Below are 17,308 nucleotides of genomic sequence, written 5' to 3' on the forward strand. Positions count from 1 at the left end.
CTTCTGTTAGTTTGCTGAGAATGATGGTATCCAGCTTCATCCATGTCTCTGCAAAGGACATGAACTCATCCATTTTATGGCTGCATAGTATTCCATGATGTATATGGGCCACATTTTCTTTATCCAGCTTATCATTGATGGGCATTTGGGTTGGTTCCAAGTCTTTGCTATTGTGAACAGTCCCGCAGTAAACATATATGTGCATGTCTCTTTAGAGTAGAATGATTTATAATCCTTTGGGTATGTACCCAGTAATAAGATTGATGAGTCAAATGGTATTTTTAGTTCTAGATGCTTGAGGAATTGCCACACTGTCTTCCAGAGTGGTTGAACTAATTGACACTCCCACCAACAGTGTAAAAGCATTCTTATTTCTCCACATCCTCTTCAGCATCTGTTATTTTCTGACTTTTTAATGATCACCATTGTAACGGGCATGAAATGGTATCTCATTCTGGTTTTGATTTGCATTTCTCTAATGCCCAGTGATGATGAGCTTTTTTATATGTTCATTGGCTGCATAAATGTCTTCTCTTGAGAAGTCTCTGCTCATATCTTTTGCCCACTTTTTGATGGGGTTGTTTGTTTTTTTCTTGTAAATTGGTTTAAGTTCTTTGTAGATTCTGGATATTAGCCCTTTGTCAGATGGGTAGATTGCAAAGAGTTTCTCCCATTCTGTAGGTTGCCTTTTCACTCTGATGATAGTTTCTTTTGCTGTGCAGAAGCTCTTTAGTTTAATTATATCCCATTTGTCTATTTTGGCTTTTGTTGCCATTGCTTTTGGTGTTTTAGTCATGAAGTCTTTGCCCACGCCTGTATTCTGAATGGTATTGCCTAGGTTTTCTTTTAGGTTTTTTATGGTTTTATGTTTTAGGTTTAAGTCTTTAATCCATCTTGAGTTAATTTTTGTATAAAGTGTAAGGAAGGGTTCCAGTTTCAGCTTTCTGCATATGGCTAGCCAGTTTTCCCAGCACCATTTATTAAATAGAAAATCCTTCCCCATGGCTTGTTATTGCCAGGTTCATCAAAGATTAGGTGGCTGTAGATGTGTGGTGTTATTTCTGAGGCCTCCATTCTGTTCCATTGGTTTATATATCTGTTTTGGTACCAGTACCATGCTGTTTTGGTTACTGTAGCCTTGTAGTGTAGTTTGAAGTTAGGCAGCAAGATCCTTCCAGCTTTGTTCTCTTTGCTTAGGATTGTCTTGGCTATTTGGGCTCTTTTTTGGTTCCATTTGAACTTTAAAGTAGTTTTTTTCTAATTCTGTGAAGAGAGTCAGGGGTAGCTTGATGGGGATAGCATTGAATCTATAAATTACCCTGGGCAGTATGGCCATTTTCATGATATTGATTCTTCCCATCCATGAGCATGGAATGTCCTTCCATTTGTTTGTGTCCTCTTTTATTTCATTGAGCAGTAGTTTGTAGTTATCCTTAAAGAGGTCCTTCACATCCCTTATAAGTTGGATTCCTAGGGATTTTATTCTCTTTGTAGTAATTGTGAATGGGAGTTCACTCATGATTTCTAATTGAATACCCTTTATTTCTTTCTCTTGCCTGATTGCCCTGGCCAGAACTTCCAATACTGTGTTGAATAGGAGTGGTGAGAGAGGGCATTCTTGTCTTGTGCCAGTTTTCAAAGGGAGTACTTCCAGTTTTTTCCCATTCAGTATGATATTGGCTGTGGGTTTGTCATGAATAGCTTATTGTTTTGAGATACATTCCATCAATACCTAGTTTATTGAAAGTTTTTAGCATGAAGGCTGTTGTATTTGTTGGAGGCCTTTTCTGCATCTATTGAGATAAGTGTGTGGTTTTTTGTCATTAGTTCTGTTTATGTGATGGATTAAGTTTATTGATTTGCATATGTTGAACCAGCCTTGCATCCCAGGGATGAAGCCGACTTGATCGTGGTGGATAAGCTTTTTCAAATGCTGCCTAAAATCCTCTTTCTTTGTTGTGTCTCTGTCAGGCTTTGGTATCAGGATGATGCTGGCCTCATAAAAGTTGGGGAGTTAGGGAGGATTCCCTCCTTTTCTATTGTTTGGAATAGTTTCAGAAGGAATGGTACCAGCTCCTCTTTGTACCTCTGGTAGAATTCGTCTGTGAATCCATCTGGTCCTGGACTCTTTTTTGGTCAGTAGGCTATTAATTGCTCCCTCAATTTCAGAGCCTGTTATTGGTCTATTCAGGGATTCAACTTCTTCCTGGTTTTGTCTTGGGAGAAGGTACATGTCCAGGAACTTATCCATTTCTTCAAGATTTTCTAGTTTATTTGCATAGAGGTATTTATAGTATTCTCTGATGGTAGTTTGTATTTCTGTGGGATCAGTGGTGATATCCCCTTTATCATTTTTCATCACATCTATTTGATTCTTCTCTCTTTTCTTCTTTATTAGGCTGGCTAGAGGTCTATCTATTTTGTTGATCTTTTCAAAAACGAGCTCCTGGATTCATTGATTTTTTTGATGGGTTTTTCTTGTCTCTGTATTCTTCAGTTCTGATCTGATCCTAGTTATTTCTTGCCTTCTGCTAGATTTTGAATTTGTTTGCTTCTGCTTCTCTATTTATTTTAAATGTGATATTAGGTTGTTGATTTTAGATCTCTCCTGCTTTCTCTTGTGGGCATTTAGTGCTATAAGTTTCCCTCTCCACACTGCTTTAAACGCATCCCTGAGATTCTGGTACGTTGTGTCTTTGTTCTCATTCATTCAAGGAACATATTTATTTCTGCCTTTATTTCGTTATTTACGCAGTAGTCATTCAGATGCAAGCTGTTCAGTTTTCATGTAGTTGTGTGGTTTTGAGTGAGATTCTTAATCCTGAGTTGTGATTTGATTGCACTGTGGTCTTAGAGACTAATAATTTCCATTCTTTTGCATTTGCTGAGGAGTGTTTTACTTCCAATTATTTGGTCAGTTTTAGAATAAGTGCAATGTGCTGCTGAGAAGAATGTATATTTTGTTGATTTGGGGTGGAGAGTTCTGTAGATGTCTATTAGGTTCACTTGGTCCAGAGCTGAGTTCAAGTCCTGGATATCCTTGTTAATTTTCTTTCTCGTTGATCTATCTAATATTGACAGTGGGGTGTTAAAGTCTCCCACTGTTTTTGTGTGGGAATGTAAGTCTCTTTGTAGGTCTCTAAGAACTTGCTTTATGAATCTGTGTGCTCCTGTATTGAGTGCATATATATTGAGGATAGTTAGCTCTTCTTGTTGCATTGATTTATTTACCATTATGTAATGTCCTTCTTTGTCTCTTTTGATCTTTGTTCATGTAAACTCTGTTTTATCAGAGACTAGGATTGCAACCCCTGCTTTTTTTTGCTTTCCATTTGCTTGGTAAGTATTCCTCCATTCTCTTTTGTTGAGCCTGTGTGTGTCTTTGCATGTGGGATGGGTCTCCTGAATACAGCACACCAATGGGTCCTGACTCTTTATCCAATTTGCCAGTCTGTGCTTTTAATTGGGGCATTTAGCCCATTTACATTTAAGGTTAATATTGTTATGTGTGCATTTAATCCTGTCGTTATGATGCTAGCTGGTTTTTTTGCCTGTTAGTTGATGCAGTTTCTTCATCATGTTGACAGTCTTTACAATTTAGTATGTTTTTGCAGTGGCTGGTACTGGTTGATCCTTCCATGTTTAGTGCTTCCTTCAGGAGCTCTTGTAAGGCAGGCCTGGTGGTGACAAAACCTCTCAGCATTTGCTTGTCTGTAAAGGATTTTATTTCTCCTTTGCTTATGGAACTTAGTTTGGCTGAATATGAAATTCTGGGTTGAAGATTCTTTTCTTTAAGAATGTTGAATATTGGCCCCCACTCTTTTCTGGCTTGTAGGGTTTCTCCCGAGAGACCTGCTGTTAGTCTGATTGGCTTCCCTTGTAACCCAACCTTTCTCTCTGTCTGCCCTTAATATTTTTTCTTTCATTTCAACCTTGGTGAATCTGACAATTATGTGTCTTGGGGTTGCTCTTCTCAAGGAGTATGTTTGTGGTGTTTTCTGTATTTCCTGAATTTCAATGTTGGCCTGCCTTTCTAGATTGGGGAAGTTCTCCTGGATAATATCATGAAGAGTCTTTTCCAACTTGGTTCCATTCTCCCTGTCACTTTCACGTACACCAATCAAATGTAGTTTTGGTCTTTCCACATAGTCCCATATTTCTTGGAGGTTTTGCTCATTTCTTGTTACTCTTTTTTCTCTAATCTTGTCTTCTTGCTTTATTTTATTGAGTTGATCTTCAATCTCTGATATCCTTTCTTCTGCTTGATCCATTCAGCTATTGATACCTGTGTATGCTTCACGAAGTTCTTGTGCTGTGTTTTTCAGCTCCATCAGGTCATTTATCTTCCTCTCTAAACTGGTTATTCTAGTTAGCAATTCATCTAACCTTTTTTCAAGGTTCTTAGCTTCCTTGCATTGGGTTAGAACATGTTCCTTTAGCTTGGAGGAGTTTGTTATTACTCACCTTTTCAAGGCTACTTCTGTTAATTTTTCCAACTCATTCTCTGTCCAGTTTTGTTCCTTTGCTGGTGAGGAGTTATGATCCTTTGGAGGAGAAAAAGTGTTTGGTTTTTGGAATTTTCAACCTTTTTGTGCTGCTTTCTCCCCATCTTCATGGATTTATCTACCTTTGGTCTTTGAAGTTGGTGACCATCAGCTGAGGTCTCTGATTGGATGTCCTTTCTGTTGATGTTGATACTATTCCTTTCTGTTTGTTAGTTTTTCTTCTAACAGTCTGGCTCCTCTGCTGCAGGTCTGCTGGAGTTTTGCTGGAGGTCCACTCCAGACCCTGTTTGCCTGGGTATCACTAGCGGAGGCTGCAGACCAGCAAAGATTGCTGCCTGTTCTTTCCTCTGGAACCTTTGTCCCAGAGAGACACCTGCCAGATGCCAGCCAGAGCTCTTCTGTATGAGGTATCTGTCAGTTCCTACTGGGAGGTGTCTCCCAGTCAGGATACATGAGTGTCAGGGATTCACTTGAGGAGGCAGTCTGTCCCTTATCAGAGCTCAAATGCTGTGGTGGGAGATCTGCTGCTCTATTCAGAGGTACCAGGCAGGGACGTTTAAATCTGCTGAAGCTGCACCCCCAACTATCCCTTCCCCCAGGTGCTCTGTCACAAGGAGGTGGGGGTTTTATCTATAAGTCCCTGACTGGAACTGCTGCCTTTTTTTTTCAGAGATGCCCTGTGCAGAGAGGAGGGGATCTGGAGAGGCAGGTTGGCCACAGTGGCCTTGCTGAGCTGCGGTGGGCTCCACCCAGTTCGAACTTTCCAGCAGCTTTGTTTACACTGTAAGGGTAAAACTGCCTACTTAAGCCTCAGCAATGGCATATGCCCCTCCCCCCACCAAGCTCCAGGGTCCCAGGTCAAGCTCAGAGTGGTGTGCTAACAGCAAGAATTTCAAGCCAGTAGATCTTAGCTTGCTGGGCTCCATGGGGTTGGGACCCGCCGAGCCAGACCGGTTGGCCCCCTGGCTTCAGCCTCCTTTCCAAGGGAGTGAATGGTTTTGTCTGGCTGGACTTCTGGGTGCCACTGAGGCATGAAAAAAAAAACAACTTTTGTGGCTAGCTTGGTGTCTGCCCAAACGGCCACCCAGTTTTGTGCTAGAAACCCAGGGCCCTGGTGGCATGGGCACTGGAGTGAATCTCCTGCTCTGCGGGTTGTGAAGACCATGGGAAAAGTGCAGTGTCTGTGCTGGAGTGCATGGTATAGTCCCTAATGGCTTCCCTTGGCTAGGAGAGGGAGTTCCCTGACACCTTGCACTTTCTTGGTGAGGTGACACCCCTACCCTGCTTTGGCTCACCCTCCTTGGGCTGCACCCACTATCCAACCAGTCCCAGTGAGATGAACCTGGTACCTCAGTTTGAAATGCAGAAATCACCCATCTTCTGCATCGATCTCGCTGGGAGCTGCAGACTGGAGCTGTTCCTATTCCACCATCTTGCCAGCCTCCCACTTTTTTTTATCTTCACTGTCTTTACTTTTAGTCCACTTGTGGTTTGGGGAGGGTCGGGTGGGCACAGGCACATCATTAGGGAGAACATGCTTACTTTTCCTAAGAAAATTAGATGGATCCTGGCTGACCCCTGAAGCGCATAATCAGAATCCCCCTCCTCTTTCTGCCCTCCCTATTGCCATAGGTGGCTGATTACCTCTTTTTCTTGGTGTCCGGTTTCTCCCCATTTTTCATCTCTCCTCCCATTTCCAGAGTCCTTCCCTCCCTTGGCCTTACGTACTAGGGACTTGATGGCCCCTTGAAGTGTGCTGATGATATTCAGAGGGCAAGATTTTGCCTGCACCTTTGTTCTCTTTTGCTCCTGCAGGGCTACTTGTGGATCAGAGCCCTTGATCCCACTCAGAAAGGACCCCATCAATGAGAAGCTTTTCAGTGGTGTGTCCTTTCACCCGGACGTCACTCATGTCTCTTTGTCACTTGTTGTGTATGTCACCACGCAGTGATACACCCCTGAACTAGATCTTTCAGGACAGCTTTGGTGACACGAAGCTGCCACTTGTTGTTGTTCTTTTTCTCCTCTTTCTTTCTTCTTCTTCTTCCTTTTTCCTTTCACTTTCAGCTCTCTGCGGGACAAATGTTCTATCGAGACTGCTTCTTCTTCTGCTCATTGGTGATGGGTGTGTCCCCTTGCAGCACCAGGCCTGGAAGGAGGCTTCACTTTCATTTTTAAAGAAGCAGAGATGAAAGTCACCAGTTCAGTTTCTCTGGTGAACAATGAGAACACTTGGACACAGGGTGGGGAACATCACACACCGGGGCCTGTCTTGCCGTGAGGGGAGGGGGAGGGATAGCATTAGAGATATACCTAATGTGAATGACGAGTTAATGGGTGCAGAACACCAACATGGCACATGTATACATATGTAACAAACCTGCACATTGTGCACATGTACCCTAGAACTTAAAGTATATATATAAAACACCACCCAGGAGTTACTTTTAAGTGAAATGTCATCGTGAATTCATGGATTTTCCAGTACCTCTTGGCTCGCTGTTTGTCCCCATTCTTTTTGTGGACTCTGTAAATGTCCAATCCTGAGCCAGTGGGAGCCTTGGCAAGTTGTGTCCTGTTGCCTTTCTTTCCAGCCCAGCCATGTGAACACAACAGCGATCCACATTTCAGTGTGTACAGGCAGGCTGTCTCTGCCACGTGCCCATTTTCCCACTCTCACTCACACAGGCAGATGCCCACAGACCACAGACACAGAGACACCCACACACGCACTCAGAAGGGACTCCACACCCCAAAACATAATCACAAACACACAAGCAGAGAAACACACAAGAAACTTGACACGGGCACAGGGTGTGGGCCCAAGTGTTCCCCCACACAGACATGTACACACATGCACCCCCACAGGCATAACACTGCCCACAAACTCTCCCATACAGGCTCTGAATCACCACTTGCGATGGGCATGCTTTTTTGTCTCCAGGCCTGGGTCGTCATGCCATTGATTGGGTAACTTGGGCGTTCCTTTGAGAATGAATGCAGGAAGTCTGTTATCAGATAGGCCCCAGCAGTTGGTGTGAAACTGGAGCTTTCTTGGTCAAACTGCTTAAAAACTTACACTCGGAAAGGATCCCATCATCACAAAGCTTCTTGGTTGTGTGTTTTTTCACGGGGATGTCACTGGTGTCTCTTTGCCACTCCCGTTCATTGTCATTGCTTCTTCTCAGTCTGATTCTTTTGTCTTTTTTTTTGTTTTTCATTTTTTATTTTCACTGCTTTACATTATTTTTAACATAATTGGTATCAGTTTCAGTTTTTTTCTTTTGTGTTTTTCAATTTGTTCTTTTACTTTTTTATTTAGTACTTTCAGATTGTAATTGATTTTTGCATTTTCTTTCTATCATTTTTTCTGGACCGAAGGTAGTCATTTTAGGTGGTGAATTTTTCTTCTTCCCAGTGGTGGATTCATAGTGATATCTTATCTTCTTTTAATTTTATGGTTTTTGAGTCTTTTTTTATTGAGTTGTTTTTGAGTGGTTATTGAATGGCTTTATTGAATGTTATATGAAATATTTTTTCTCCATTTATTTTACTCTGTAACTTTTTTTTTTTTCGTGGCTTCTCAGGGCACTTAAGAGACAGTTTTATTAAAGTTGATTATATATCAATTAGGGATTATTAAGTTGTTATTTTAAGAAGATCATTTCTCTTTTGCATCATATGTTTTAATTTTCTTTTGCTTATTGTTTAAGTGACCCAAGTTATGAACCACATTTTTTTTTTTCTGAGAGGGAGTCTTGCTCTGTTGCCTAGGCTGGTGTGCAGTGGTGTGACCTTGACTCATTGCAACCTCCACCTCCCTGGTTCAACCGATTCTTCTGCCTGAGGCTCCTGAGCAGCTAGGACTACAGGTGCATGCCACCATGCCCAGCTGATTTTTTGGTACTTTTAGTAGAGATGGTGTTTCACCATGTTGGCCAGGATGGCCTCCATCTCTTGACCTCGTGATCTGCTCACCTCGGCCTCCCAAAGTGCTGGGATTACAGACCTGAGCCACCATACCTGGTGAACCACATCTTCTCTTTCGCTGTTCACCTTAGACTCTTGATCATATTTTGGGGTATTTCTTTTTTTTTTTAATTTGATCAAATGTGATAGTAAGAAATGCCATATTTTATGTCATTAATAGCTAATAGAGAATATATTTTTGGAATATATATTTAACCTTTACTTCATTCTATAATGCTTTTTACATTTCTGTCATATCTTATACACAATTTTTACTACACTGAGAAATTTATTCTTAAAGTAGTGATAAATCAACTCATTTTAATATAAATTCATGATTTTATAGACTATATGACTTGGCTTAAATAGATCTTTCTGAGAAATCAGGAAAATTTGAAAGTCATCAATAAATTATTTACTCTTTGATAATGAAAATATTTTAATAAAAATGCTAAAAACACTTAATTTTAAACCGAAATATAGCATAGTATCTGGTAAAGAGATTTAAACCTATGTTGCAAAGATGATTAAAATGATTCATATGCAATGACCCTTTATAGAGATTCATTTAAATTAAAATTTATTTTTCTACATCAAAATGAGGAGATCATCATGACTAAGAAATTTTGGATTACTAAATTCTTAAAAAATTGTCCACTTTTAAAATTCTATTAAGGTACAATAAATCAAACATATATTATGTTTTCTTTATCATTTATAGAAATTTAAAGTATGATAACAGGTATTTCTTGTTGAGGTGATTAGCTTGTCTCTCATACATTGGTGTTTGGAGAATTGTTTACTGCAACATTTGAAATGGTAATCCACAAATTGTTTAACTTTTTTATTATACCATCTGAGAATATGTTTGCATATTTGTGAAAACAATTGGAAACTGTCTCAGTTATGTTCATTTTGAGAATTACTATGTTTTGGTGGACACATTTGCTGGAATTTTGTGCAGATATTTTTAAAATATTTAAGTTTATGTGGTTACTATGAGATATTATTAAATAAATAAAACATGTCTGGAGTAATGTGTATAATACAAACTCATTTTTTGTAACAACAAACAGAAAGAGTTACATGTTGGTAAGTATATGTGTCTTTGATTGGTTATGGAAAAAATTATTAGGCATTTATTCCATACTTTTAACATCTTTTAAACTCCACAGATTTAGAATTGTTTTTCTGGAAGAAATTGTTAATCTTCTCTTTTATACATTTTATGTTGTTTTCCTCATTTTAATGCCTTCGTATTATATTTCTAAATATAATTTTCTTTTATAAAACATGCAAACTTTATACAAAGAAAAACAGCATAAGTAAACTTAAAGACTATTTATATACAATGTGGTTCCATTTAAAAGATAGATAATGGATGCCATTAATTCATAGAATATATAATACATTTCTTTATGTTAATACAGAAACAAAGCCTGATAGAAATATAGTCAAAGAACAGGCAATTCATAGGAGACAAAAATATATGGCCAATAATAATAATAAATATAGTTGACTTTAATATTAGGTCATCATATTTGCCACAATCAAAAAAGTCTCCAGAATTCTCAGTTTTAGAAAGGATTTGGTTAAATATCTACTGTCTATAAAATTGTACGTTTCTAAAGTATTTTATCTATATCGTAATTTTAATGTTTGTAAGTTTTGACTTGTGTTTTATTTGTAGAATATATGGAAATAATTCTACATATCAATAAATTGGCTTGTTTGTAGTAAAAATGTTGCAAGCATATTAAATATCTTTCAACAGAATGATTTTAAAATTATACTGTAACACGATGCAATATTTTGAAGCCATTGAAATATTGAGACTGATCTATTTTTATATTAAAAATTATTAAGACATTTATAAGTGAATAAAAACAAATTGCAGAAGTGTATGCTAGGATGATCTAATTTATATTATAAACTCCAAATCTAAATTATTATATTATTATAAATACTATGTATGTGTACATTTAAATAGAAATAAAAAGGTCTAGACAGAATTGATAACTATGTTTTCTTCTGGAAATAGGAGAAAGACTGAGGAATGGTAAAAGTTTAGCAGTAAGAAGAATTATGTCTATGTTGTTTGAATTATATACAGTTAGATTGTATTCATGTATTTATTCATGTATTGTGTAAATAAATAAATAAATATAAAATTTCCAAGGAATATAGGAGTTTGTCAAGGGGCTATGAGGGAACAATGAGGCTGATTGATTAGTTTTGTAAGCCTAATAAAACAAGAGTAATAGCGGTAGACATCCCTGTACTTTTTGGGGGAGAAATATGCCTAAGATAATAGAAACATCTGGTCCACCTAACAGATAAATTATTTTGCATTCAAATACATTAGATACCAAAAAGATGCAGGTTATTGGCATTGTATGCCTTTGATTTAATATTTATTAAGCACTCATCTAATAATTTTGCATTCTCTTTAACTTGCTTAATAGGGAAAGTGGGGTGTTTTCTGCTCAACAGACATATCTGACCTGTATGATAATGGAATTTCTCATTATAAGTCAATAAACTTTTGTTCTCTTTCTGTATCTTTCAGTCTTATGATGTAATCAGCGTGATTTCACTTCCTGAATTTCGATGAATTCTAAGACATGGGCAAGATTGGGTTGTAAGACCTCTGAGATTTAAGGCCATGCCCTGGATCATGGTGAACTTACCAAAGCATACAATGCCTGTGAGATGGTCCTGCAGCAGCCAACCAGTGCACTCTTTTGGTGACATCCTGTTCTTGTTGTATAACTTTATATTTCTATAAATCCATTAAGGCCCCAATAAAGTTTGTCTCTAAGTGCTGTGTTAGATCTATATGACTACATCTAGTAAATTGTGAATTTTAAGTAAATATTTTATAAGAACTCCTATGTAAAGCATTACTAAAATTAGTGTTGAAATATGATCTTCTTCCTACATTTATTCATTTATTTATGTCTATTTATTCATTTATTTTAGTGAAAAATATAAGGAAAGTAGAGGAAGGTTAAATCCAAAAAAGAATTGTTTCCAGTACACTTTCTTTAATTTGCTGTCAGTTTTTGCATGGAATCTACATCTTTTTATGCTAATCCTCATCCTAGTATTTTACATCTTAACTATTTTTTTCTGACTGAAATGGTTGATGTGCTTGTTTTTTGTAATTTTCTACTTTCCTTCTAAAATGCTTAGTATTGAACAAATAGAATATCCTAATTAAAAACATCAATAAATATTATGGTGAAAAAATACAAGTAAAATGGGAAAACATTAGATAGCAGCTTTCAATATTTCATATAGTTCATAAATGTTTCAGGAATTACAAGGTTATAGAAAAAAATTTATAGACTATAATAATTTCCAGGGATATAAAAAAATAAAGCTTCTACCTTTGAATTGTAATAAAAGATAAACAGACTTGAAAGCATATATTATATCTGAAAATGTCAGATAAACTTGGCTTATAAATTAAAATATAAAATAATAATACAATTTGTTCAAATAAGTAATTAAAGCTGACATTGTAAAATGAATATTTAGAGAGATTGTGAAACCTGAGTATTTTACCCAATCCTCTGAAATTAGTCCCTAGCGTCAGAATTAAAGAATCTGAAAAATCACAAATGGAGGTATGGTGACATTTATGTATATTCTAGAGTTATGTTATGCACACTTAATAAATTATAGACAGTTATTTTAAAGATTGTATAATATTACTATTCACACATTAGAGTTTTAAAACTTTTGAGCCAGCCTGAACATCACAAACAGTAAACACAGACTTCTTTAAAAGGACATCTGGTGAAAGGCATTTTATGCATCAGAAGGCACAGTATTATAAAGATGACAACACTCTTCAAAATAATCAAAATATTCAATGCAACCCTTATCAAAATTAAGGTTGCCTACTTTGAAGAAATTTATAACCTGATTCTAAAGTTCATATGAAAATGTAATGGACCCAGAATAGCCAAAACAATCTTGAAGTATACAAAGTTTGAAGAGTCACATTTCCAAATTTTAAAACTTATTACAAAGCTACAATAAACAAGTCTATGTGGTACTGGCATAGGATATAAATATTGATCAATGAAATAAAATCCAAAGTCCAGACATAAGCCCTCACAAAAGTTAATTTGCAGCCAATTAACTTCTGACAAGGAGGCAAGACAAAAGGGGAAATAACTATTTTCAACAAATGGTACTGGGACAACTTGGTATCTACATGCAAAAAAAAAAAAAAAAAATAGAAACTTCCACCCCTACCTCATGCAAAATACAAAAATTAACTCAAAATAGGCCAAAGACTCAAATATAAGGGTTACACTATAAAACTCTTGGGAGGAAATATAGAATAAATTTTTGTGACCTTGAATTAAGTATTAGATTTTTAATTCTTACACCAAAGCACAAGTTAATAAAGGAAAAAATAGATAAACTGGACATAATTAAAATTGAAAAAAAATTTGCTTCAGTGAACACAGTCAAGAAATTTGAAAGACAGCCACAGTGCAAGAATATTTTTGCAAATAATATGTCTCATAAATGACTTGTATCTAAAATATATAAGACCAGACATGGTGGCTCATCCTGTAATCCCAGCACTTTGGGAGGCTGAGGCAGTGGGATCACTTGAGGTCAGGAGTTTGACACCAGCCTGGCCAACATGATGAAACCCCATCTTTACTAAAAATACACACACACAAAAAAATTAGCAGGGTGTGGTGGTGTATGCCTGTAATCTTAGCTACTCAGGAGGCTGAGGTGGGAGGATAGCTTGAACCTGGGAGGCAGAGGTTGCAGTGAGCCAAAATTGCACCAATGCACACTCCAGCCTAAGCAACAGGGCAAGACGTCATCTCAAAAAATAAAACAAAATAATAAAATAAAATAAACAGTAATTACCGCTAAATAATAAAACAAACAATAAACCAATTTTATAACGAAAGGATCTGAATAGATTCTTCTGTAAAGAAGACATACAAATCACAAATTACACATGAGAAGATGCTCAACACTATTAGTCATCAGGGAAATGCAAATCAAAATCACAAAGAGACAGCAATTTATACCCAGTAGGATACTTATTATTATTATTATTTTAAATAGCAAAATAATAAATGTTAGAGAGAATGTGGGAAAACAGGAACATGCGGCATTGTTGCTGGTAATGATAAATGGTGCAGCCACTGGGCAAACAATTTTGTGGTTCTTCTCTAAGTTAAACATAGAAATAATGGCTGGGCGTGGTGGCTCACACCTGTAATCCCAGCACTTTGGGAGGCTGAGGTGGATGGATCACCTGAGGTCAGGAATTCGAGACTAGCCTGACCAACATGGTGAAACCCCATCTCTACTAAAAAATATAAAAAATTAGCCCAGCTACTCAGGAGGCTGACGCAGGAGAATCCCTTGAACCTGGGAGGCAGAGGTTGCAGTGAGCCGAGATCCCACCACTGCACTCCAGCCTGGGCATGACAGAGCAAGACTCCATCTCAAAAAAAAGAAAAAAAAAAAAAAAAGAAATAACATGCTACCCAGCAATTTACTCCTGATACATAGCCAAAATAACTAAAAAACAGGTGTTCAAACAAAAATTGTACAGGACGGTTTACAGCAGAAATATTTGTACTAGGAAAATGTGGAAACAACTCAAATGCCCATCAACTGGTGAATGGAAAACAAAATGTATATTCACACAATGGAATATTAATTTAGTCATATACAGGAAATAAGTATACATACTGCCAGAATAAACCTTGAAAGCATTATGCCAAAAAAAAAAAAGGAAAATAATTCTTGCCTGGTGGTCTGGGAAAAGCAAAAGCATTATGCTATGTGAAAAAAGCCAGTCACACAGTACCATATATTATATAATTTCATATAAATAAAATGTCCACATGAGGCAAGTCTATAGGTTCAGAAAAAATATTTGCTTAAGGATGGAGTTTCCCTTAAGTTATGATTGAGAATTGATGTCTAAGGACTGTGTGATTTTATTCAGGGTTAATGAAAATGCATAAGAATTGACTGTAGTGATATTTACACATATCTATGCTTATCTATAAATATCCAAAACCATTGAATTGTACACTTTAAATCACGGATTGTATTATATGTGCATATCTCAAGTTGTTTAAAACAATAGATGTCTGGCTAGCACCTCCCAAGGCAGCCTCTCCCAACTTTTATTTTATTTTTTGAGACGGAGTTTTGCTCTTGTTGCCCAGGCTGGAGTGCAATAGTGCAATCTTGGCTCACTGTAACCTCCACCTCCCAGGTTCAAGGAATTCTCCTGCCTCAGCCTCCCGAGTAGCTGGGATTACAGGCATGCACCACCACACCCAGCTAATTTTGTATTTTTGGTAGAGACAGGGTTTCTCCATGTTAAGGCTGGTCTCGAACTCCTGACCTCGGGTGATCCGCCCGCCCCTTGGCCTCCCAAAGTGCCGGGATTACAGGCGTGAGCCACCATGCCTGGCCAGCCTCTCCCAACTTATTAAATTCCTATGCAGCAAGATGGCAAAATGGAATTCTTCAGCACTCATAACCTTGCAGAAGTATCCATTTGAACAACTATTCATGCACAAAATTACCTTTACAAGGCCTAAAGAAACCAAGTGAGAGATTACAGCACCTGGGTATAGCAAATAAAGAAAGATGCATTTAAGAGTGGAGAAAGGGCAGATCATTTGAGGTCAGGAGTTTGAGACCAGCCTGGCCAACATGATGAAACCTTGTTTCTACTAAAAATACAAAAATTAGCCGGATGTGGCAGCAGGCACTTGTAATCCCAGCTACTTGGGAGGCTGAGGCAGGAGATTCGCTTGAATCTGGGAGGTGGAGTTTGCAGTGAGACAAGATTGCGCCACGCACTCCAGCCTGAGCGACAGAGCAAGACTCCATTTCCAAAGGGGAAAAAAATAGAGTGGAAAAAGGACAGTTTTACATTATGCACATCACCCCTCCCCCAACTCTAAGTAGCACAGCATGGAGAAAGATACACATCTATGAGGGGAAGAAGAAAAAGCTTAGTACTGGACTTCCTCAAACCCCCAAACTGGGCCCATTCCAGTAAAACCTTGCACCAGAGAGGCCCCCTTAGCCCCAGGTTCCAGGCTGGTACATGCAGACTGAACTTCCAGGCCTACCTTGGCACTAGGTAGGATCCTGCAGACCCAGGCTCTAGGCCTGCACAACAGACTTGAATTCCAAAACTGCCCCAGCACCAGGTTGGCTCCAGTGGCCCCAGGCTTCAAACTGGTACCAGCACCGGACTTCAGGCCTGTCCCAGTGCCAGATTAACACACTGGCATCAAACACCAGGTGGGGACCCATGAAGATATGGTCAATGCCTTCCCAGTGCCAGGCTGGTCTCATGGTCCCACCTTTCAGCTAACCCAGGGTCTAGGCCCTCCCAAATAGACCTCAGTGCTGGGCAGGCCCTCATAGACTTAGACTCCAGAGTTGTCCATGTGTACCCATATACAAGGCCAGTATCCAAGGCCCCAGGACCTAGGCCAGACTTTGCTGTCTTAGAATCTAGGCCAGCAACTGTATACTCAGCCTCAAGGCTGACATCAGTGAACATGACTCCAAGCTTGTTCCCATATTCCCAGGCTTCAGGCCAGCCCAGTGGGCTCCAGGCTCCAGACTAGCCCCTGCAGACCCAGGCTCCACACTAGACTTAACAGTAGGCCAGCCTCAGGCTCCAGGCTGGTCCCTGTGGGCTTACACTTCAGAGAACTCAGAGTCCAGGCCTGTTTCAGCAGACCCAGTGTTCAGGCTTATTCCTGTATACTCTGGTGTCAGACCATACCCCTTGGACTGAAGTTCCAAGAACACCCCTGTAGACTCAGAATCCAGGTCAGCTTCTGTGGATCCAAGATCCAGAGCCACTCCTTCATCCTTAGGTTACTGGCTGGCCCAGTGTCAGTCCAGTTTCTGTGGACTCAGACTTCAGACTCATCCTAGTGGAAACAGATGCCAAAGTGCCTGGCAAGCTCCTGCAGACTCAGGGTCAAGTCTCATCCCAGCTCCAGGTCAGCCCCTGTGGACTTAGGCTTGAGGTTGGCCATCATAGATACAGGCTCTAGGCCTGCCCTCATGGACCCAGGCTTCAGATTCATCCCTGCAAACCTCACCATTGTTGAAGTCTAGTCCACTGGGTCCAGGTGTCAGACCCAATACCACAGACACAGACACTATACTCAGCTGCCTGCTGACCCAGATACCAGACCTACATGCCTGAGGACTCTGCAAGCAGGCTCACCCTCAAACCTTGCCAGATGGCATGCTCAGAATCCCTGGATAGGCTGACTGCTGAAGGGTTTTACCTGATAAAGCCAGTCTGCAAGGACTGGAATAAGCCCTTACTTCAGATGTGTAGAAATAAACATATGGCAGTAAGAAATAGGAAAAGCCAGGGAGACATAACATCACCACAATAATACAATTTCTCATTAGCTGAAACAAACAAACAAAAAAAATAGAGATATATGAACTGCATGACAAAGAGTTCAAAATAATTAATTTTAAGGAAGCTCAGCAAATTTCAAAAAACTACAGATAATTCAATAAAATCAGAAGATAAATGATCAGAATGAGAAATTTAACAGAGAGATTGAAATTATTTTTAAAAGCCCACAAATTCTGTGGCTGAAAAATACAATGAATTAAGTGAAAAATGCAATAAAGCACATGAACAGCAGAATTTATGAAGCAGAAGAAAGGATCTAGGAATTTAGATGACAGGTTATTTGAAAATATACAGTCAGAAAAAAATAAAAAGAAATTAAGAAAGTTTACAGATTTTACAGGGCAACATCAAA

The 17,308-nt window shown here is 38.7% G+C and overlaps 1 protein-coding gene across 1 annotated transcript in view; it reads left to right on the plus strand.

Moving 5' to 3' along the window:
• Positions 1-11,295, plus strand: part of NBDY (negative regulator of P-body association) — an 82,622-nt gene extending 71,327 nt beyond the window's left edge. The window contains exon 3 of the mRNA XM_024927353.4: positions 11,044-11,295. The gene's annotated coding sequence lies outside the window, so the exon portion shown is untranslated. The remainder of the gene's footprint in view (positions 1-11,043) is intronic.
• The last annotated feature ends 6,013 nt before the right edge of the window (positions 11,296-17,308 follow it).

The sequence above is a fragment of the Pan paniscus genome, chromosome X (assembly GCF_029289425.2).
Source record: "Pan paniscus chromosome X, NHGRI_mPanPan1-v2.0_pri, whole genome shotgun sequence".
NCBI lineage: Eukaryota > Metazoa > Chordata > Mammalia > Primates > Hominidae > Pan > Pan paniscus.